Source organism: Elephantulus edwardii, unplaced genomic scaffold, assembly GCF_000299155.1.
Source record: "Elephantulus edwardii isolate Elephantulus edwardi_28Jun2011 unplaced genomic scaffold, EleEdw1.0 scaffold00130, whole genome shotgun sequence".
NCBI classification, from domain to species: Eukaryota; Metazoa; Chordata; class Mammalia; order Macroscelidea; family Macroscelididae; genus Elephantulus; species Elephantulus edwardii.
Genome location: NW_006399880.1, coordinates 8,763,175 through 8,783,794, shown reverse-complemented (window position 1 = coordinate 8,783,794; position 20,620 = coordinate 8,763,175).

Below are 20,620 nucleotides of genomic sequence, written 5' to 3'. Positions count from 1 at the left end.
CCTTTCAAAAGTACCCAGCAACAACACCAAAAAGATCTCCAACAAAATGGTAGCTATAAAACCTTGTTACTGTGTTGTTACGTGCCATCAAGTTGCCTTCAACTCATAGTGACCCTATGTACAACAGCCCTAAGCTCTGCTCTATCCTGTTCCAATCTTGTTGTCTCTGACACATCTACCCCTATCACACTAGTCACTGAATTAATCCATACCATCAAAAGTCTTCCTTTCCTGCACTGTCCCTTCACCCTCCAAAGCATGATGTCCCTCTCCAAGGACAGATTCTGACTTACAACATGTCCAAAGTATGTCAGACGAAACTTAAGAATCCTTCCCTCCAAGGATCAGCCTGGTTTCACCCTCTCTAGGTAAAATTTCTTTGTTTACCTAGCAGTTCAAGGTATATACATTATTCTTCTCCAGCACCACAGCTCAAAGGCATCAATTCTTCTTTTATCATCCTTAGTCATTGTCTACCTTACCTCTCAATAATTACACTGAATGTGAACGGCTTAAATGTACCACTGAAGAGAAAAAGAGTAACAGATTGGATCAAAACACCAAAAAATCAGTCAATATGCTCTCTATAAGAGACACACTTGAAATGTAAAGAAAAAAAAAACAAACAAACCAGACTAAAAAGAGAAAGTTGGAAAAAATATACCAAGTAAATGGCAACCAGAAAAATGTTCGAGCAGCAATATTAATCTCCAATAAAATAGATTTCAGCATAAAAACCATCAAAAAGGACAGAAAAAGGACACTATATAATGCCTAAAGGATCAATAGAAGAAAAGTATATAACCACAATAAATATCTATGCACCAAATTTGCAAAATACACAAAGCAAATGTTAACAAATCTTTAAAAAAAAGAAATAGACAACACCATGATAATAGTAGAAAATCACTCTCAAGGGAAAATAGAACTACCAGAAAGAAACTCAATAGAGATGCTGAAGAATCTCAGAGATCTAACAGGTTGATGCATCACGAAAAAGCTCAGTATACATTCTTTTCCAGCACACGTGAAACATTCCAAAAAAATAGATAATATTTTAGGTCACAAAGCATGCTGTAGTAATTTTTTTTAATAAGCATTGAGATAGTCAAAGCATTTTCTCAGACCACAATGCTACAAAATTAGAAATAAACAACAAGAGGGTAAAGGAGAAAAAGAATCATAAGCCTGAAAGAAGGAAAAAAAATGAAATAAAATATTTCTTAAAATAAATGAGAATGAAAACACAGTTTACCAAAACCTACAATAACAAAATATATCAAAAAGAAGAAAATATGATTATAAATTGTTTAGCACAATATCTCCAATAAATAGGAAAAGAAGAGCAAGAAAATATGACAACCTGTAAAATAGAAGAAATGATAAAAATTAGGGCAGAAATAAATGGGATAGAAAACAGTAAAACAATTGAAATTATCAACAAGATCAAAAATTGGTTCTTTGAAAAGGTCAATAAAATAGACAAACCACTAACAAAGTTAACAAAGGAAAAGAAAGAAAAGACACAAATAATATGAATAAGAGATGCAAGGGGCTAGGTCACAACAGAACCAACTAAAATTAAACAACCGATACTACAATCCCAAAGGCATGTGGTTTGATTCTACCAGCTGCTCCAAGAGAGATGGTCACACAATGTCCTCCCATTTGATTATTCCCTCTGAAATCCCATTGGAGGGCTAGCTATGGATTGGTTCTGATTCGATGGTATATAACAAGAAAATGAAATGCTATGAAAAGCTATATTCAAACAAATTGAAAATGTAAAGGAAACAGACGTTTACCCATGGTGGACAGTGTTTAGTGGAGCTCCCTGGTTAAAACAAGCTTGGATTCAGGAATGACATCCACTTCTGAAATAGCTTGCCTCCGGAAACTCTATGAACTTGGAGAAACAATGAAAGTTATACAAGTGTTCAGGTCTTTTGTTTCACAGGGTCGCTATGAGTTGTCTACGACTTGACAGCACTAAACAATAAAAACAACAAAAGAAAACAAATACTTAAAAAAAACCCCTCACAACCTACCTAAACTGACACAAACTGAAGTAGTACATTTGAACAGACCAGTTACAAAACAAGAAACTGAGCAGATAGTAAAATAACTTTCAACAAATAAAGTCCTAGACCAGATGGTTTTACTAGTGAATTTTGCCTAACATTCAGAAAAGAGCTGTCACTAATTCTATATAAAGTGTTTCAGAATATAGAGAAAGATTGAATATTCCCAGACTCATTCTACGAAGCAAATATATCTCTGATACGCAAGTCAGGTAAAGATACCACCAAAATAGAAAACCATAGAACAATATCTCTTTTGAACATAGATTGAAAAATCCTCAACCAAACTCTAGCCAATAGAATCCAACAATATATCAAAAATGAATTATGATCAAGTGGGATTCATACACACTGGGGTACTGAGGATAGGTGTGTCAGAGACAGTGAAATTGTCACAGAATTGAGCAGGGTTCAGAATTATTGTGCATAGGGTCATTATGAGTCATGTTGACTCAATGACACATAACAACAAGTGTGATTCGTGACAAGTATGGAAGGATGGTTCAACATAAGAAAAAATAATTAATGTAATTCATCAAAGCAAAGAACAAGAACCACATGATCTTATCAACTGGTAAGGAAAAGGCTTTTGTCAAACTCCAACACCCCTTTCTGAATAAAACACTCAACAATATAGGAATAGGGAGGAATTTCCTCAACATAGTGAAAAGTATACACACAGAACCAAGAGCCAATGTTGTTCTCAAAGAAGAGAGATTAAAGGCATTCCCCTTGAGAATAGGAATTGAGCAAGGATAAGGAAAGAGAAGGAAATAAGAGGTATCCAATTTGGCAAAGAGGAGATAAAACTATATATGTAAATGATACAATAGCATACTTAGAAAACCCTAAAAACTCAGGAAAAACCTATTGGACATAGTCAACTAATTCAGCAAAGTAGCAGGACATAAGATTAAAATAGAAAAATCAGTTGGTTTCTCTATAGCAACAAAGAAAATACAGAAGTGGAGCTAAGAAAAAACAATACCAATTACAATTGCTAATCACAATATGAAATACTTGGGAAAAATTATAACTAGAGACACAAAAGACCTTTACAAAGAAAATGTTACTACAAGAAACAGAAAGAAACCTAGAGAAATGAAGGAATATACCATGGTCATACAAAGGCAATCTATAAGTTCAGTGCAATCACAATACAGATACTAGTTCAATTCTTCAACAAGATGGAAAAGGCAACTTTCAATTTTACCTGGAATAGAAAGAGACTCATAATAAGCAAAGCACTACTAAGAAATAGAAACAAAGTAAGAGACATCACACTCCCTAATATAAAATTCTACTCCACAGCTGTGGTGGTCAAGACAGCATAGTACTGATACAGTGACAGACACATAAAACAATGGCATAGAATTGAGAACCCAGAATCAACTCATCTGCCTATGTTTAACTGATTTTTTTAAAAGGAGATGAAATCAGTTAAGTGGGGAAACAAGAGCCTCTTTAACAAATGGCATTGACAAAATTGGAAACCATCTACAGAAAACTTAAGCAAAAGCTACAGCTCACACCGTACTAAAAGAACAACTCAAGGTGGATCAGAGACCTAGGTATAAAACCAAAGATTATAAAATTCATGAGAGAAAATCTAGAATCAACTCTACAAGCCCTAATATACAGCATGAACAGATTGCCAAGAATAATGAAAAGCTTAAAACCAGGAGAGAAAAAAACCCTATAACCTTAATATCACGTGCAAGCAAAATATTGCTGAATATCATCCAAAAATAGTTGAAACAGTTCATTGACAGAATTCTCAGAAGTTCAGCAGGATTTAGAAGATGCTGTAGAACTAGGATATTATTGCTGATATCAGTTAGATCTTGGCTGATAGCAAGGAATATAAATAAAAAATAAGTTTATGTTTTATTGACTGTGAAAAAGCATTTGGCTCTATGGATTGTAACAAACTATGGCTGACATTGAGAAGAATTGGAATCTCAGAACACATAATCGGGATCTTATGAAATCTACATCTATACCAAGAAGCTGTTGCCCAAGCAAAGCAAATGTATGATGTAAAATCAGGTAAAGTAGAAGTGATGTATCCTTTTTTCCAGACCTATTCACTCTGTATGTTGAACAAGTAATTCATGAAGGTAGAATGTAATATCAGAATCAAAGGAAGACTCATCAACAACCTGCTTTACACAGATGACACAACTTTGCTTACCCGAAGTAAATAGGGCTTGAAACACTGTCTACAGAAGATCAAGGACTACAGCTTTCCAGATGAATTACATCTCAGCATCAAGAAAGCAAAGGTCTTCACCATTAGATCAATAAACAGCATGATAGATGGAAAAAGGATTGAAATTGTCAAGAATTTCATCTTACTTGAATCCAAAATCAACCTTTGGTAACAACAGTCAAGAGATCAGAAAATGTATTGCATTGGACAAATTCACTGTCAAGGCCCTCCCCAAAACACTGAAGAGCAATGAGGTCAGTGTGAAGACTAAGACGTGCCTAATTCAGGCCATAGTCTTCAATCACTTGGTATACATTTAAGAGCTGAACATCGAATAAGAAGAATAATTGATGTCTTTGAGTTATAGTATTGGAAAAGTATTGAATATCCCATGGACTGACAGAGAATAAACATATGACATTGGCAAAGTGCATTCTGAGAGCTCCTTGGAGACAAATAATGAAGCTACATCTCTCATGCTTTAGGCATGTTCATTGGAAAGGGATATCATGCTTGCAGAGGTGGAGGGTCAGTAAAAGAGAGGAAGACCTCCAAGGAGACTGACAGTACCTGCAGCAATGGGCTAAAGTGTACCAGAGATGATGATGGCGCAAGATAGGACAAGATTCAAGTCTGTTCTTTATAGGGTTATATGTCATCCTTGACTTGAAGACACCTAATAGCAACCACACTGGGTTCACAGACAATAAAAGAAGACAGGGGGAATGCCTTTCCCTAATGTTAGCACTCTGAATTATTACTTCAGCCTCTTTAAGAAAATAACTTGTTCAAGCAAGCTATTTGTAGACTTCTGTCATAAGAGCACTTGCTGACCAAGATAGGAAGGGTATCTAATATGATGATTTTCTTTATTTGTTTGTTTTCTACTTCATTTTCTCTAGTGAACATAAGTAGCCCCCAAGGAGTCTATTGGCTTAATTAATAAACATGATTTTAAATATCATAATTATAATAAACAGTGTCAACCAATGTGCCTGTGTTGATAAGTCCTTAAGAAACAAACATAATCAGTAAAATGCTTCAGAGCTGTGCTTCTACATACAATACTTTATTTGACCTGTTGTTGTTGTTATGTGCCATCGAGTCGCTTGCGACTCATAGCGACCCTATGTACAAAACCCCTAAACTCCGCTCTGTCCTGTGCCAATCGCACTGTCTCTGACACTCCCATCCCAATTATTCCAGTCACTGAATCAATTCACCTCATAGAGGGCCTTCCTCTCTTGCACTGTCCCTCCACCCTCCCAAGCATGATGTCCCTCTCCAAGGACCTGTCTCTCCTCACAACATGTGCAAAGTATGTTAGACGGAGCCTCAGAATCCTTGCCTCCAAGGAGCCACCCGGTTTTAACCCTTTCCAGGACAAATCTGTTTGTTTTCCTAGCAGTCCATGGTATTCTACCTAGTAGAGAAAATATTTTTCAGAGCATAAATACCCCATTATTTGTTATCATTTATAAACAAATGACAGAAAAGGGACACAGGACTATAACTTGAATATTAAAAAAACAAAACAAACCCACATCTGAAGTCGATGCTCTTTGGCATTTTGACCTACAGGTGGTACCTACTCTGCCTTTTTGGTTCCAAAGAGCTAAGGTCTTTAAGAAGACTGTGAAATAGCTGTCCAAACATATCTTTTCTGTCGCTTCCTTTTTCACACCAAATGTTCTACTTTCTTTTTCAAATGTGGAAAAGATAGCCCTGCAGCCATCCCCCGACTATGGGAAACAGATCTAATTGAAGCGTGACTTGTGTTGGGATTTTGTTTTTAACTCACCTCCTTGGTGAAGATGCCTCCTGGCTCCTGAGCAGCCAGCTCAGTGTGGGTGTGCAGTGCCTCTTGCCTGGCTCGAACAGAAATAACTGAGATGTTGCACCTTTCTTTGAAGGATTTCACTCAGACTCAAAAAAGAGAGGGTATCCTAGTTTAAGTAATGTAACTCAAAATGATTCTGGAAATACAGTCTAGTTTGTCATTTTACAAATATGTTTTTTTTTTCTATTTGTACAAAATACTTTGACTGTCACCTGCTTTGAGGGTCTTTATGATACTACACTTGAAAGATAACTTTTTTTGTGTGCTTTTAATACTAGGTATTGTATTAAATACTTTATAACCATCATCTTCATTAATTCTGTCTATAACTCTACTACATAGATTTTATTTCATTAACTTCATTTTACGGATGAGGAAACTGAAGCTGAACGATAATTTATCCAATTCCTGAAACTAGTAAACTAGAGAATCAAAATTTGGACCTAGGTAGTCTGTCTGGTGCGAGCTTTGGCGGCCTAGTGCCTAAGGATTTGCATTTCCAACCCAAAGCCACAAGGTTTTAATCCACCAGGTATTTCTCAGGTCCATCTCCTTCCATGCGGTTTCCAGTCTCTGAAAATCTGTGTAAGGTCAGCTCTAAGTCCATTCTGACTCAACATCACTTAACAGTAGCCTGTTCAGTGTCTGAGCACTTAATTTTTACACATCTGTCTTCAGCATCAGTCAGTGCACTAACTGGTACTTTCATCGGCATGTTTTCTTTTTTTCCTATTATTTGTTTGCTTACAAAGTTCATATACATTGTATTTCACACTATTCTTCATTCACGTTGTGTTTCATAGAATCATTCTCATGAGTCATATTTTATAAAATTAATCATCACCATTGGACCTTGCCCATGATTATCCTGTCTTTTCCTTCAGGTCCTTCCCATTTACACCCCCCTCCCTCCACCTATCAAAGTGTGTAACCCTGTGGTTTCACCCCTACCCATCGATCTCTTTTTGACCAATTTCTCTACCACCAGTCTGTTTGTCTGTTGTCCTATGGTGACTAGCATGTGGTTGTGATGCGGGGAGCTATGTTACCACTATTGCAAATGTCATCTTCAGTGCACAGGTGTTGATGGAGCATCCAGACTGAAATAGATTTGGGGTGCAGTAGAATCTGTTAATCTACTTCCAAAAATTGGCCCATAAAACTTTAAGGTTCAAAACAGAATATGAACCAAGATAGTGCTGGGCAATGAGTCATAAGGTTGAAAAGTGTTGCATGATAGTCACACCAATAGACTAAAATATTCTAATAAGCAGAATCATAACATAGGACCAGGCAACATTTCACTTCTTATACAGAAAGTCTCCATGATGTGGAGACATTCTGATAGCCTCAAACAACTGCATCTCTGAGCGATCAAATCATTTTCCTCAAATCAGACATATAAGTTCTCATCTATACTCTGTGATCAGTGTTGCATGCTTTTGTATAGTCTCAGGTCAGGATGGGATGATTTCAAGTCTTTCTTCCTCTCTATTTCTGTTTCTCTGTTTGTGAAAGAGGAAAGAATACTTTTCTCTTGAAAATTTTGGTTTTATAAAGTTCAAATGACAGTCAATGCAAAAGAACTTTGAAGGCATGAAGATGTAAGGGATTCATATTTGTACCTATACTTCAGCTAGGTTTCGTTAGCAGGCAGCAACTACTTGGAAATGCCAAATCTCTAGCTCGTGTTCATAACGATGTGAACACTAGCACATTCCCTATTTACCATTCTAACGGTACTCCAAGAGTTATTCCAGTATCTTCTCTTTCTCATACAGTCCTGTGTTTTATGGCTAAAGTGACTCCAATTTTAGCCTCAAGATGGGTCCTGAAAGGTCTAAATCAATCAAAGAAATCTAGCCCCCTACATTTAGTGAGTCTTTTAGATAATGTTATTTTCTTTACCAAGGATCTTGGGTGTTGTTGTTGACCCTGTGTAAAACAGGTAGGGACCCTGTGTATAACATCTCTGAAGCATGCTGTATCCTGAGCTAACCTTATTGTCTTTGACATATTTACCCTCATTACCCCAGTCACTGAGTCAGTCTATTTCATCAAGGCTCTTCCTCTCTTACCCTGTCCTTTCACACTCCCAAACATGACATCCCTCTCCAAGGGGATGTCCTCTCCAAGGACTGCTCCCTCCTTGCAACATGCCCAAAGCATGACAAATGAAGCTTCAGAATCCTTGTCTCCAAGGAGCAGCCTGGTTTCATCCTCTCCAGGATGAACCTATTTGTTCTCCTAGCAGTCCGTGGCATATTCAATACTCTAGGTATTAAAATTTAAATAATGAAATTTTAGTACTGTTGTTGTGAATTGTACATCAAAAAGGGAGTTGATTTTAGGATGAAACTGACACTACTGAAAGTGGTTAAATATCTAGTGAGTGTTAAGTTAGTTATTATATTATTACCCTGAAGATTTAGAGAATTTCCATCAAAAGTTTGACAGTCTCATACACTTCTACAGGAATCTATAGGTGATGCAAATGGTTAACATGCCCAAGTGCTAACTAGGACATTAGTGGTGAAAGTCCATTTAAAAATGGCTCAAGAGAAAAGTCTTGAAAACAACTTATAAAAATCATCTATTGAAAACTGTATACAACAGTCTATCTATGGCCGCTATTGTCATTGATAGCTTAGGCCGTGAGCCATTTCTGTGCTGCCTTGGGCCTCACAATGCTGCTGATCTCTCACTCACTCTAATTCCTGTCTCACGTTGTTAGGTGTCATCAAGTTGACTTCAACTCCTACTAACTCTATGAACAACAGAGTCTCTACTCCCTTCACCATCTCTGATAAAGCCAAGCCCATTGTTACAATCACTTGATCTGTTGAGGATCTTCCTCTCTTTCTCTGATCCTCCACCTTTCCCAGCATGATGTCTTCTTCCAAAGACTGGCCCTTCCTAACAATATGCTCAGAGTATGTGAGATGAAGTTTCACCATCCTTTCCTCTAGTAATGATCATTAAATGGGTGACCCTGGAGGACATTACATTGAGTGAAATATCTCAATCACAAAAAGACTGCCTAATGCCATTGTTCTAAAACAGGACTGACATCGGGTTTGGGAGGAAACTAAGAAAAGAGGGGATAAATAATGTATACTGCATTGAAAAAGATGGGAGAGAACTTTTTAAAAGGGATATATGATTAGGTAATATTTGCATGACAAGAGTCCAGAATAAGAGCTGCATAGTAAAGTGGACTGGAGATTGTATAACAATGAAAGATTTTTTCTTTTTTTCTTCTCAAAGAGAAAAGTGAACTGGGGGGCAGGGAGAAGTGGTCAGGGAGGAAAATGTGCAACAATGAATGAATGGAAATAAAAAAATCCAATAAATCAAATTTGAAATTGAAAAAAAAATGTGAAAATTGACTTGACGGCAACTAGTATACCATTCCATGGGCCATTAATTTTTATAACATCCTCATTTTATCTCCTATTTTCAGTTACCAATCTACTCTTCTACGAAATTTACCTGCATTATTTATTCAATCACTTTACACGAAAAGAAAATCTCCTCTTTGAATGGTTATTACCTTTTTTTTTCCTAAGGCATTAAACTTTTATGATTGTTGAGGGAGGTGGGGATATGTTCTGGCATAAGCAATGAACTTCCAATTCTCTTTCCACTTGGAAAAGGTACACTAACTGCCTTTCACAAACTAATGTTGGTTAAGCACTATTAACTTGTCCTAGGCTTCTTTTTAGAAGGCTTGGGCGTTAGAGTCCTGAAGGAGTGCTACTGCAAAGCCAAAAGCTGAGCCTCTCTGGCAATTTGAAGCCATCATTTGGCTCTTTGGGAGAAATACAGGCAATCTCTTCTAATGTGATTTACAGTCTCAGAAACCATCTGAAGGGACAGCTGTGAGTTATTTCTGGTTGACAAAATGCATTTGAGTTTTGGCTTGAACGTTTTTGTTTTTTTTAATTTGAAGCAATTTCTTATCTCTTATTGGGAAGTGCAGTTGACTGTTTAAGTCTCTTTGTTTCCCAGTAAAGCAAAAAAAAAAAATTAGCAAACTTGGATAAATGAAGATAACTACAAAATTCATAGTTTCTGCAAGTTCATAGAGTTTCCAGAGGCAAGCTATTTCAAAAGTGCATGCCACTCCTACTTCCAAGCTTGTTTTAACTGGGGAGTTCCACCACACACTGTCCACCATGGGTAAACATGATCCCATTTGACACATTAGTGTCACGGTGTTTAGCATGATAGCAACCACAAGTTACCTCTGTACCCTGATTAAAACATTTGATTTTCATTTGATTAACTCATTTGATTTGTGGTGTTGGAGAAGAGTAGTTAACATCTTACAGATTTCCGAAAGAATAAACAAGGCTCTCCTGGAGGAAGTGTAACCAGTGTGCTCTTCAGGGTCCATGATGGTGAAACTCTGTCACACGTTGAGCAAGTTGTCCAGAGGGTCCATCCAGTCCTTGAGAAAAGGCATCGTGCTAGGAAAGAGGGAGGGTCAGAGACAAAAGACAAACTGAACCAGTAACTGTAGCAATATGTTTAAGCACATGTAGATCATGAAGATGGTGCAAGACAGGGGAAGGTTCAGCTCTATTGTTTTTAATGTTTCTGAGACATAATCCAATTGATGCCATATAACAACAACAAAAACAACCACATACCTGTCATAATAAAATTCATGTATTGTTGTTTTTGTTGGTGTTATTGGTTTGTGTTGTTGTTGTTATGTGTCATCCAGTCACCTGCAACTCATAGTGACCCTATATGTATGACAGCCCTAAACCCTGCTCTATCCTGTACCAATCTCACTGTCTCTGACACACCTACCCCCATAAGCCCAATCACTGAATCAATCCATCTCATAAAGAATCTTCCTCTCCTGTTTTGTCCCTCCATCTTCCCAAACATGATGTCCCTCTCCAAGGACTGGTCCCTTGTTGCAACATGTCTAAAAAATGTCAGATAAAGCTTCAGAATCCTTGCCTCCAAGGAGCAGCCTGGTTTAACCTTCTCCAGGACGAAACTGTTCATTCTTTAGCAGTCCATGGAATATCCAATACTCTTCTCCAGCACCACAGATCAAAGGCATAAATTCTCCTTCTATCCTCCCTAGTCCTTGTCCAGCTCTGTGAAGCATAGGAAATGATTGCAAAGACCATGGCCTGTATCAGGTACACCTTAGTCTCCAGACAGACATTGTTGCTCTTCAATCCTTTGGAGAGGTCTCTAACAGCAGACTTTCTCGTTGTAATATGCCTTTTAGTATCCTGGATGATGGTCTCAAGAGTGTTGATTGTGGAGCCAAGCAAACTAAAGTGGTTTACAATCTCAGTCTTCACTATCTATCATGATTATGCCAATCAGCCTAGTGATGAGAATCTTTGTTTTCTTGATATTGAGCCTCAATCCATATTGGAGGCTGCAGCCCTTGACCTTTTGCAGCAAGCACTTCAGGTCTCCTCAGTTTGAGCAAGCAGGGTTGTGTCATGTGCATAATGCAGATTGTTAATGAATCTTCCACCAATCCGGATGCCACACTTCTCCTAATAGAGCCCAGCCTCCCAGATAATCTGTTCTGCATATGGATTGAAAAAGCATGGAGATAGGACATATCCCTGGCATGCGCACTTCCTAATTTTGAACCATGCAGTGTTTCCTTGTTCTGTTCCAATGACTGCATCCGGTACAAGTATAGGTTTCACATTAGCACAGTCAAGTGTTCTGGGATTCCCATTCTTCTCAGAGTCAACCATAGTTTACTGTGATCAACACAATCAAAGCAGGTTAAGCAAATAAAAATGAAAGTAGAGTTGCAAGGAGTTAGATACCATGAACCAAGAAACAGAAGCTTAAAAAAGACAAGGAAAGTTCTCTAGAGCTGATGAAGAGAGAAAACATTCTTCTAGTTCTGCCATCCTTAATTAGCCTCCTAAATTGTTAGAAAATAAATTTATATTTGGTAAAACCACCCACTTGTGCTATTTGTCTTAGCAGTACAAGTTAATTAACATGGATCAAAACCTTCATCGCACTGTGAAGTGCTCTGTCAAGTGGGGTCCTATTCCCACTTAGAGAAAATGATCCTCCGGAAGGATCTTAAAGGGCAGTTACTTGACCTCAGGAGACAAGACGAACTGGGACAGAGGATACTCTTATAACCAGTGTGGACAGAAGCCCCAAGAGCAGACTCACCTGGATACCTCAGAGCTCCATGAAACCCATGGGACTTTTGTGGACAAGAGGTGCTGGAGCACATTGTATGGATAGATTATCGTTAGTCTGAAAGGCAGTTAACACACAGAATCATATTTAATTGGGTTTGTAAAAAATAGCAAAAGTGACATTTCTTACATATTTTTATTTGTACAGTTAAGACTCATATCACCTGCTACATGAGATATAATAGAATGTGAGAACTGGGAAGTGTTAGATAGCAAAAATAATTGAGGGAGAGAAAAACGAAACTGGTCCCAAGAAGCGAACGGGAGGGACCAGCCCTTGGAGAAGGAAGGACACCATGCTCAAAACGGTGGAAGGACAGTGGAGGAGAGAAGACCTCAGATGACATGGATTGATACTGTAATTGGGGTAATGGGATTAAGTGTGTCTAGTCATTGAGAATGGCTCTGAACAAGCAGAGGTTAGAAATGTTGTACATAGGATCCCTATGAGTTGCAGGTGACTCGATGGCACATAACAACAACAGGAAAGATGGTATTTTGCTTGGAATTTGTGGTGGGAGTCCTGTTAATTAACATTGGTGTGGGCTTTTGTGATTAGGCCCAGATAGAGCTTTATCAGGATTTGATGTCTGGTGGGCTGTTCTGGCCGCCTTAGACATCATAAGGCCTCCTCAAGGAGTGATCAGCCCTGGAGGCAACTGCTACATTCTTTCTCCCAGAGGGATCCTTAAAATTTATCCAGTCTTAATATTTCACACAAATGACTCTGAATCCAGCAAACTTCATAATTTCCAAAGGTCAGTGAATTAGTCATAGAGAACCAGAGAGGAAACAAATATCCTGGTATTTTGGTCCAGGACTGTTTCTACATCATCATGTAATTTGTTGAGCTGAAAATCTCAGGCATCCTTGTTGTTTGTTGTTATGCGCTGTCAAGTCACCTGTGACTCATAGAGACTTTATGTTCAACAACTCTGAACCCTCCTCTTATCCTGAGCCTTACACTTTAAAAAAATGAGAATAAAATCTTTCAAAATGGAGAGTGGATTTCTGTAAAGTATCATTAGCTTTTTTAAAGAGCAAACACAATTCTGATGTAAAAGCTGCCTCATACTGTCCTCTGGTGGATAGCACTAAAATTTTTTTCTCTCAACACACTTCTAAATTCAATGCAAATTTGCTTGTTTAATTCTTGCAAGTAAGCTCCGATTCACAGCAACATCGTGTAGAGCAGATAAAACCTAGGATTGGGAAAAAAAAAGATACTGTCTCTAAAGGAGTTAATTCCAAGAAATGATGAGCAAAGAGAATTTCAACATGAGAGAAAATCTAATTAAACTGTAACTGCTTAAAAGAGAGAAACACACAAACATAAAAAATCCAGAACAAAAACTCTAGCCTTGTCTTGCACTATTCTCATCATCACCATGATAAAGCTCATTGCTGCAGGCACTTTGTTAACTTACCTTATCGAATGTCTTTCTCTTTTACTGATGCTCGTTTTCTAATTATGTCTTTTTCTAAGGACATCACCTCCTGACAGCTTGCTTCAAGTTTACAAGATGAAATTTTACCATCATTACTTTTAAAGAGCACACTGATTAAACTTCTCCCAAGCCAGATCTGTTTCTTTCTTTGGTAGTCTTCATCAACACCAGAATGTCAAGGCACCAATTTTTATTTTGGTCCTTCTTGTGTATTGTCCTCAACAATATACTAAAACATTTCAGGAGGTAGCATATGATCAAGAACTAATAGTATACAAGGAAGAAATCTAAGCTACATTGAAGGCATTGGCAAAAAATAAAGCCCTATCAATAGATGGAAAACCAATTGAGTTGTTTCAGAAAACAGATGAAACCCTGGGCATGCCCATCAGGCTCTGCTGATGAATATAGAAGATAGCTACCTGGCCAACTGGCTGGAAGAGACCGTATCTAATTCTGTTCTGAAAAAAGGTAATCCAGAAGAATGTGGACATGATCAAACAATCACTAGTCATTAATCACATACAATTAAAATCTTGCTGAAAATTATTTTTTTTTAATTATTTTAAAATGGCTGAAACAGAACACTGACTAGGAAAATTCCAGATATGCCAGCCAGATTCAGAAGATTCTGTGGCACAAGGGATATCATTGTTGATGTCAGGTAAACCTTAGTTGAAAGTTGAGGATACTAGAAATAAGTTGATTTGTGTTTTATTTATTATATATAAGCATTTGACTGCATGGGTCTTAATCAATTATGGATAATTCTTTTTTAAACGAGAATCTCAAACACTTAATGTGCTCATGTGAAACCTATACATAGACCAAGAAGCAGTTATCTGAACAGAACAAGGGAATAGTGTATGGTTTAATATCAAGAAAAGGATATGTCAGGGTACTAGCCTTTCTCCATACTTATTGAATTTGTGTGCTGAACAAATTATTCAAGAAGCTGAATTATATGAAGAAGAATGTGACATTAGAGTTGGAGGAGTCATTGGCAACCTGCTTTAAGAAGATGATACATCCTTGCTTGAACACAGTGAAGATGACTGGAAGTACTGACTGCAGAAGATCAAAGATTATAGCCTTCAATAGAGGTTACACTCAATTTCAAGAAAACAAAAATCCTTACCACTGGCCTAATAGGATGGAGAAATGATTGATGTTTTCAACAATTTTATTTTACCTGGATCCACAATCAGTATTCATGGTACCAGCAATAAACAAAAGCCATGTTGTATTGGGGAAATCTGCTGTCAAGGACCTTTCCAAAGTTCTAAAGAGCAAGAATGTCAGTGTAAAGACTAAAGTGCATTTGATCTAACCCGTGATATTTCCAATAACTTCATATGTTTCTGAAAGTCGAACAATGAATAGGATAAAAGAAGAGTAATTAATGCCTTGAATTATAATGTTGACAAAGAGTATTGAATATTCCATGGACTACCAAAAGGGGGGAGGTGAGGGAATGTGCCTTAAAAGAGATTTTTGCCTTGGAGACAAGGATGGTGAAATTTCATTTCATCTACTTCTGACATATTTTCAAGAGAAAGTGTTCCTTGGAGAAAAGAAAAAAAAATATTTTGTGAAAGATCAAGGGTCAGATAAAGAGAGGAAGACCCTCCATGAGATAGATTGACAGAGTGACCTCCGCAATGGGTATGATCATGATGGAGAGCATAAGGGTGGTCCAACACAGGGCAAGTTTTACATCTGTTGTTCATAGAGTCACTATGTTGTTGTTATTGTTATGTGCCATCAAATCACAGGTTGGATGTGGAAATTATTGAATAATGTCTCTAATATTGCATGCAAGCAAAACCTTGCTGAAAATTATCCAAAAAGGAGTGAACATACATAGACAGAGAACTACCAGAAAAACAAGCAGAGCTTAGAAAAGGCTGTAAAGTAAAGGCAGTAAAGACATTATCGCCTATGTAAGATGGAGCTTGGCTGAAAGCAGAGTACCAGAGGAATGTCTATCTGTGTTTCATTGACTGTGCAAAAGCTATTTACTGTGTGGACCACAACAATTTGTGGCTAACCTTGAGAAGAATAGGAATTCAAGAGCACTTGATTGTGTTCGAGTGAAACTCAGACTTGTTCAAAACAGAGCAAAGAAACACTATATGGTTAAAAATCAGGAAAAGAGTGAGTCAGGGATGCATTATGTCTTCATACCTTTTTAAATCTGTATGTGGAACAAATCATTCAAGAGGCTGGACTTTATAAGGAGGAATGTGGAGGAATTAGAGGAAGACTCCTCAACGATCTGTGTTATGGGGATGATACAACCTTGCTTGCTGAAACTGAGGAGAACCTGAAGCACTTTCTTTTTCTTTTTTCTTTCTTTTTTTGCTAATTTTAATGAACATTTACAGAGATTTTGGATTTTCATTCATTTATTGTCACACTTTTTTCTTTACCCTCCTCCCCCCAGTTTTCTCCTCTCTTTGAAAAGCAAAAGATAAACTTGAGTGGTATACAATCCTCCCCCAAATCCCGACCTTGCCCCCCTCCCCCACTCCACTAAGCAACCTTAATTCTGGATTCCTGTGATAATCATAATATGCTATCACATATCACTTTTAAACTGTTCTCTCCCTCATCTGTTTCAATTCCATATACATAATCGATCCAGTTTTTCTCAGTTTTACTCCAACCCTGATGTCAGTCACTTTCTACAACAGTGACATCATTCAGTATTTGTCCTTTTGTGACTGAGATATTTTACTTTACAGAAGGTCAAGAACTATAGCCTTCAATATGGATTGAGCTCAACATCAAGAAAACAAAGATTCTCACCACTGAGCCAATTGGCAGCATCATAATAGATGTAGAAGAGATTGAGATTGTTAGCAGCTTTAGTTTGCTTGACTCCACAATCAACATCTTGGTACCAACCACCAGGAAATCAAAAGACAAATTGCATCTGAAAAGTAAAGTGCACTTGATACAGGCCATGGTCTTTGCAATTACTTGCTTGCACCAGAAAGCTGGACAATGACTAGGGATTATACAAGGACAATTGATGCCTTTGAGATGTGATTCTGGAGAAGAGTGTTGAATATACCATGCACTACTAAGATAACAAACAGGTTCATCCTGGAAAGTGTAAAACCAGGGTGCTCATTGGAGGTAAGGATTCTGAAGCTCCATCTGACATACTTTGGGCATGTTGCAAGGAGGGACCAATCCTTGGAAAGGGACATTATGCTTTGGAGGGTTGAAGGACAGGCAAGAGAGGAAGATCCTCAAAGAGATGGATCTACTCAGTGACTGGGGTAAAGGATGTAGGTGTGTCAGAGACAACAAGATTGGCACAGGAAAGAGAAGGGTTTAGGTCTACTGTACATAGGGTTGCTATGAGTCACAGGTGACTTGATGTCACATAACAACAACAACAACACCCAACTGAATCTCAATTTATCTTTTTCTCAAGAGTGCATGATATTTTCTCCAGAATTGTTCATATATTAAGACAGAAAACAAGCCTCAATAAATAGGAAATATTGAAATAATAAAGAATAGCATCTCACACCACAATTTCCTAAATCTAGAAATTAACAAGAAGATAAAGGATAAAATATCACCCATGTGAAAGTTAAATAATGTCATGCTTTAACACTATTGGGTAAAAGAATAAATAAAAAGTGAAATAAAAAGTTTCTCAAAACAAATGAAAATATAACTTATTAAAATCTTTGGGATATAAGTAGGCAGTCCTCAGGGAGCTGTTCACAATAGTAGGCAAACAAATTAAAAAAGAAAAAAAGAAAGGAACAAAATTAATGACTTAGCACCTTGATCAATTCATAGCAATCCTGTGTATAGCAGCTCTGAAAATTGCCGTCCTGAGCCAGTCTCATAGACCCCGACACATGTACCCCCATTACCCCAGTTACTATATCAACCCATCTCTTCCAGGATCTTCTCCTGTGCTGTCCCTTGACGCTTCCAAGCATGATGTCCCTCTCCAGGGACTAGTCCTTCCTGTCCAAGTAATAAAGATGACAGAAGAACTGATGCCTTTGAATTGTGGTGCTGAGGAAGAGTTCCAAATACCCCATGGTCTAAAAAAAAATTTTAAAAATCATTCTTGAATAAAGTACAACTAAGATTCTCCTTAGAAGTGAATATAATAAAATTTCATCTCACATACTTCAGACATGTTTTCAAGAGGGACCAGTCCTTGGAAAAGACATCATGCTTGGAAAGGTGTAGGGTCAGAGAAAGAGAGGAAGAGGAAGGTTGATTGACACGGTCATTAATAATGGTGTCAAATATTTCAAGGATGATGAGATGACACAGGAGAGGGCAAGGTTTAGATCCTTTGATCTTAGGATCATTATGGATTGTAGTTGACTTGACAGTGCCTAACAGCAATAGCAACAACTTCAAGGGACACCTTTTTCAATGTTCTGTGTGCTAAAGAAGTCACATGGCTAAGTTCAGATTCAGAGGGTGGAGAAATGAGTATTACCTGTTGTTGGGAGGCAATAAATTCATTTTGTAAAAGGTGTACATGCGAGCCTGGGGGATACTGATGGCCATATTTTGCAATCTACCACATCTTCTGTGTTTTGGCTCTTAAAAGGGCTGAGTAGCTAAGTCAGGCAACACAATAACACCAGTCACACTCAACGCAGCTGGCATATTTGAAACACTTTCAATGGCTTCCTTCAGAAACAAGTCTACTGGAGGCAAGAAAAAAAGAAAGGAAAACAGTAAATTTTAGTGTTCATATGTATTTTTCTACTTGATTTCTTTCCATTGTTGTCATGTAGGAAAATAGGACCAGTGTTTCTGGATATTGTGACTTATTAGGACCTGACAAAAAATGTGGACATTTAATGTAAGATCCGATGTTTAACTGCCTACAACTAGTTTAATTATTTAAACTTTAGACCAGAACATTCAAGCCCTTTGGTGTTCAAGTGCAGTAGGAAATCAGTTTGAATTGAATGCTTATTCATTTAGGAGCAAAGTGATTTGCCTGAATATGGACATAGAAACTCTTTCTTCCTTAGTGCATTGGTATGCATTCCAGGGATAAAAGTATCCCAAGACTATGTGGCTTTTAAAGTTCAAACTTCTGAGGCATTTTGCAAGAGGTAGCAGTAGAACTGTGTGCTGAAGTCTGTAGAGTTTTGAGATTGATGCACCAGTGCTGCAGATTATCACTGTGAGACGACTTTCTTCATCTGTATAATAGACAATATCTGTGTTTACTTCCAACGGATGTGAGGATTGAATGCGTTGCTGCTGTTGTTATGTAGCTCAAGTTGACTCTGTCTCATATGTTCCATAGCTAGAAACCTTGCCCGATCCTGTGCCGGTCTCACAACTGTTTCTTTGCTTAAGCCTGTTATTACAGCCAAAAGGGATATCGCATGTAAACTGGTCAGCAGAATTCAAATACAAAGTAGAACGACTCACAAGAAATTGAACATAGTAAGTACCAGAGAGACATTAGCTGCTATTCTTGTTCTTTTGTTATCCCAAATGGCCCGCTGCCATCAGATTGATTCTGATTTCAAAACAACCCTTTTTAAAGAGACTTATCTGGTCTGTTTAATAGAACAAAACTGCATAACACGGTTTTAATGGCTGAAAAATCTTTATAGAGGTAGACACCCCCCATCTCTCTCCCTCGGAAACGCTGGCAGGCTCAAGTCACTGGCCTTTGGCTTATCAGTTGAATGTTTAACTGCTGCACCACCATGACTCTTTTCTCCCCTCTAAGTGCCATTATTATTCTGTCATTTAACGCACTGCTGCCACAGATTTCTTTTTAAATTAGCAATCTTATTGTGTCATTTCCCTAAACAAATTTTTTGTAAGTCTCTTGACTGAAAAGCTAAATCCAGATGGCTTAACAAGACATATGAAATCCCTCTTCCCAAGCCACAGTCCCAGCTTACCCTCATTGTCCATTTTCTCCCCCTAGACCTCAGTCCTTAGTTCCTGCCCGTGTTTTTGTCACTGTTCCTGCAGCATCCAGTCCCACCAGGCTCTCATGAAAGACTAGCCCATTCTCCATGAGTACACATAACAAAGATCGTTTCATCTTCATATCTTTACTGACAGTATTGTTTGTGTAGAAGTCCTTTCTCATTTCCCTTTGAACTTTTTTTAATTTTATTACTTTGTGTGTGTGTGTGTGTGTGTGTACCGTCAAATCGGATCTGACTGGTACTGGAGAAGATTGCCCCTCCTCCGCCAGGACAGCATCTGCTGGATTTGAACCATGCACCTCTGGGATTGCAGTGCAGCTTCTCACCACTAGGCCACCAAAACTCCCTCCCCTTAACTTTTAAATTACTTACAAGAACTCAAACAGAATTAAATGGAAGGGATAAAAAGAACAATAGAGCACACATGAAGGCATGTAGCCCTGGTTTGAACCTCAGTGTGTCTATTACTTACTCATTGCTTGCTGTTGAACCATAGCGGACTCATAGCTGACCCTCCAGCAGGTTTCTGAAGCTGTGCATAGCACTGGAAAAGACGACACATTTTTTCCAGCAGAAATGGGGAGAAGTCAATCCTCCAGAAAGGTACCATTTTGGTTAAAAGAGGCCCTTTTAGCTGCATAACTTCTTAAGGACTACACAATGAAGAATTCAAGATCCTAAAGAGTTGAACAGAAGATTTCAAAAGGCAGTGCAGGATGACAAAGTAAAATGTTACAACTAAATGTGAAAGAAGCTGGAGTCAGAAAATCAAAAGGGCTGAACTTGTTCAGCATTTCTTACGCTCAAGGAACTGAAGAACAAATTCAAACCTCGAGTTGCTATAATCAAGGATGCTTTAGG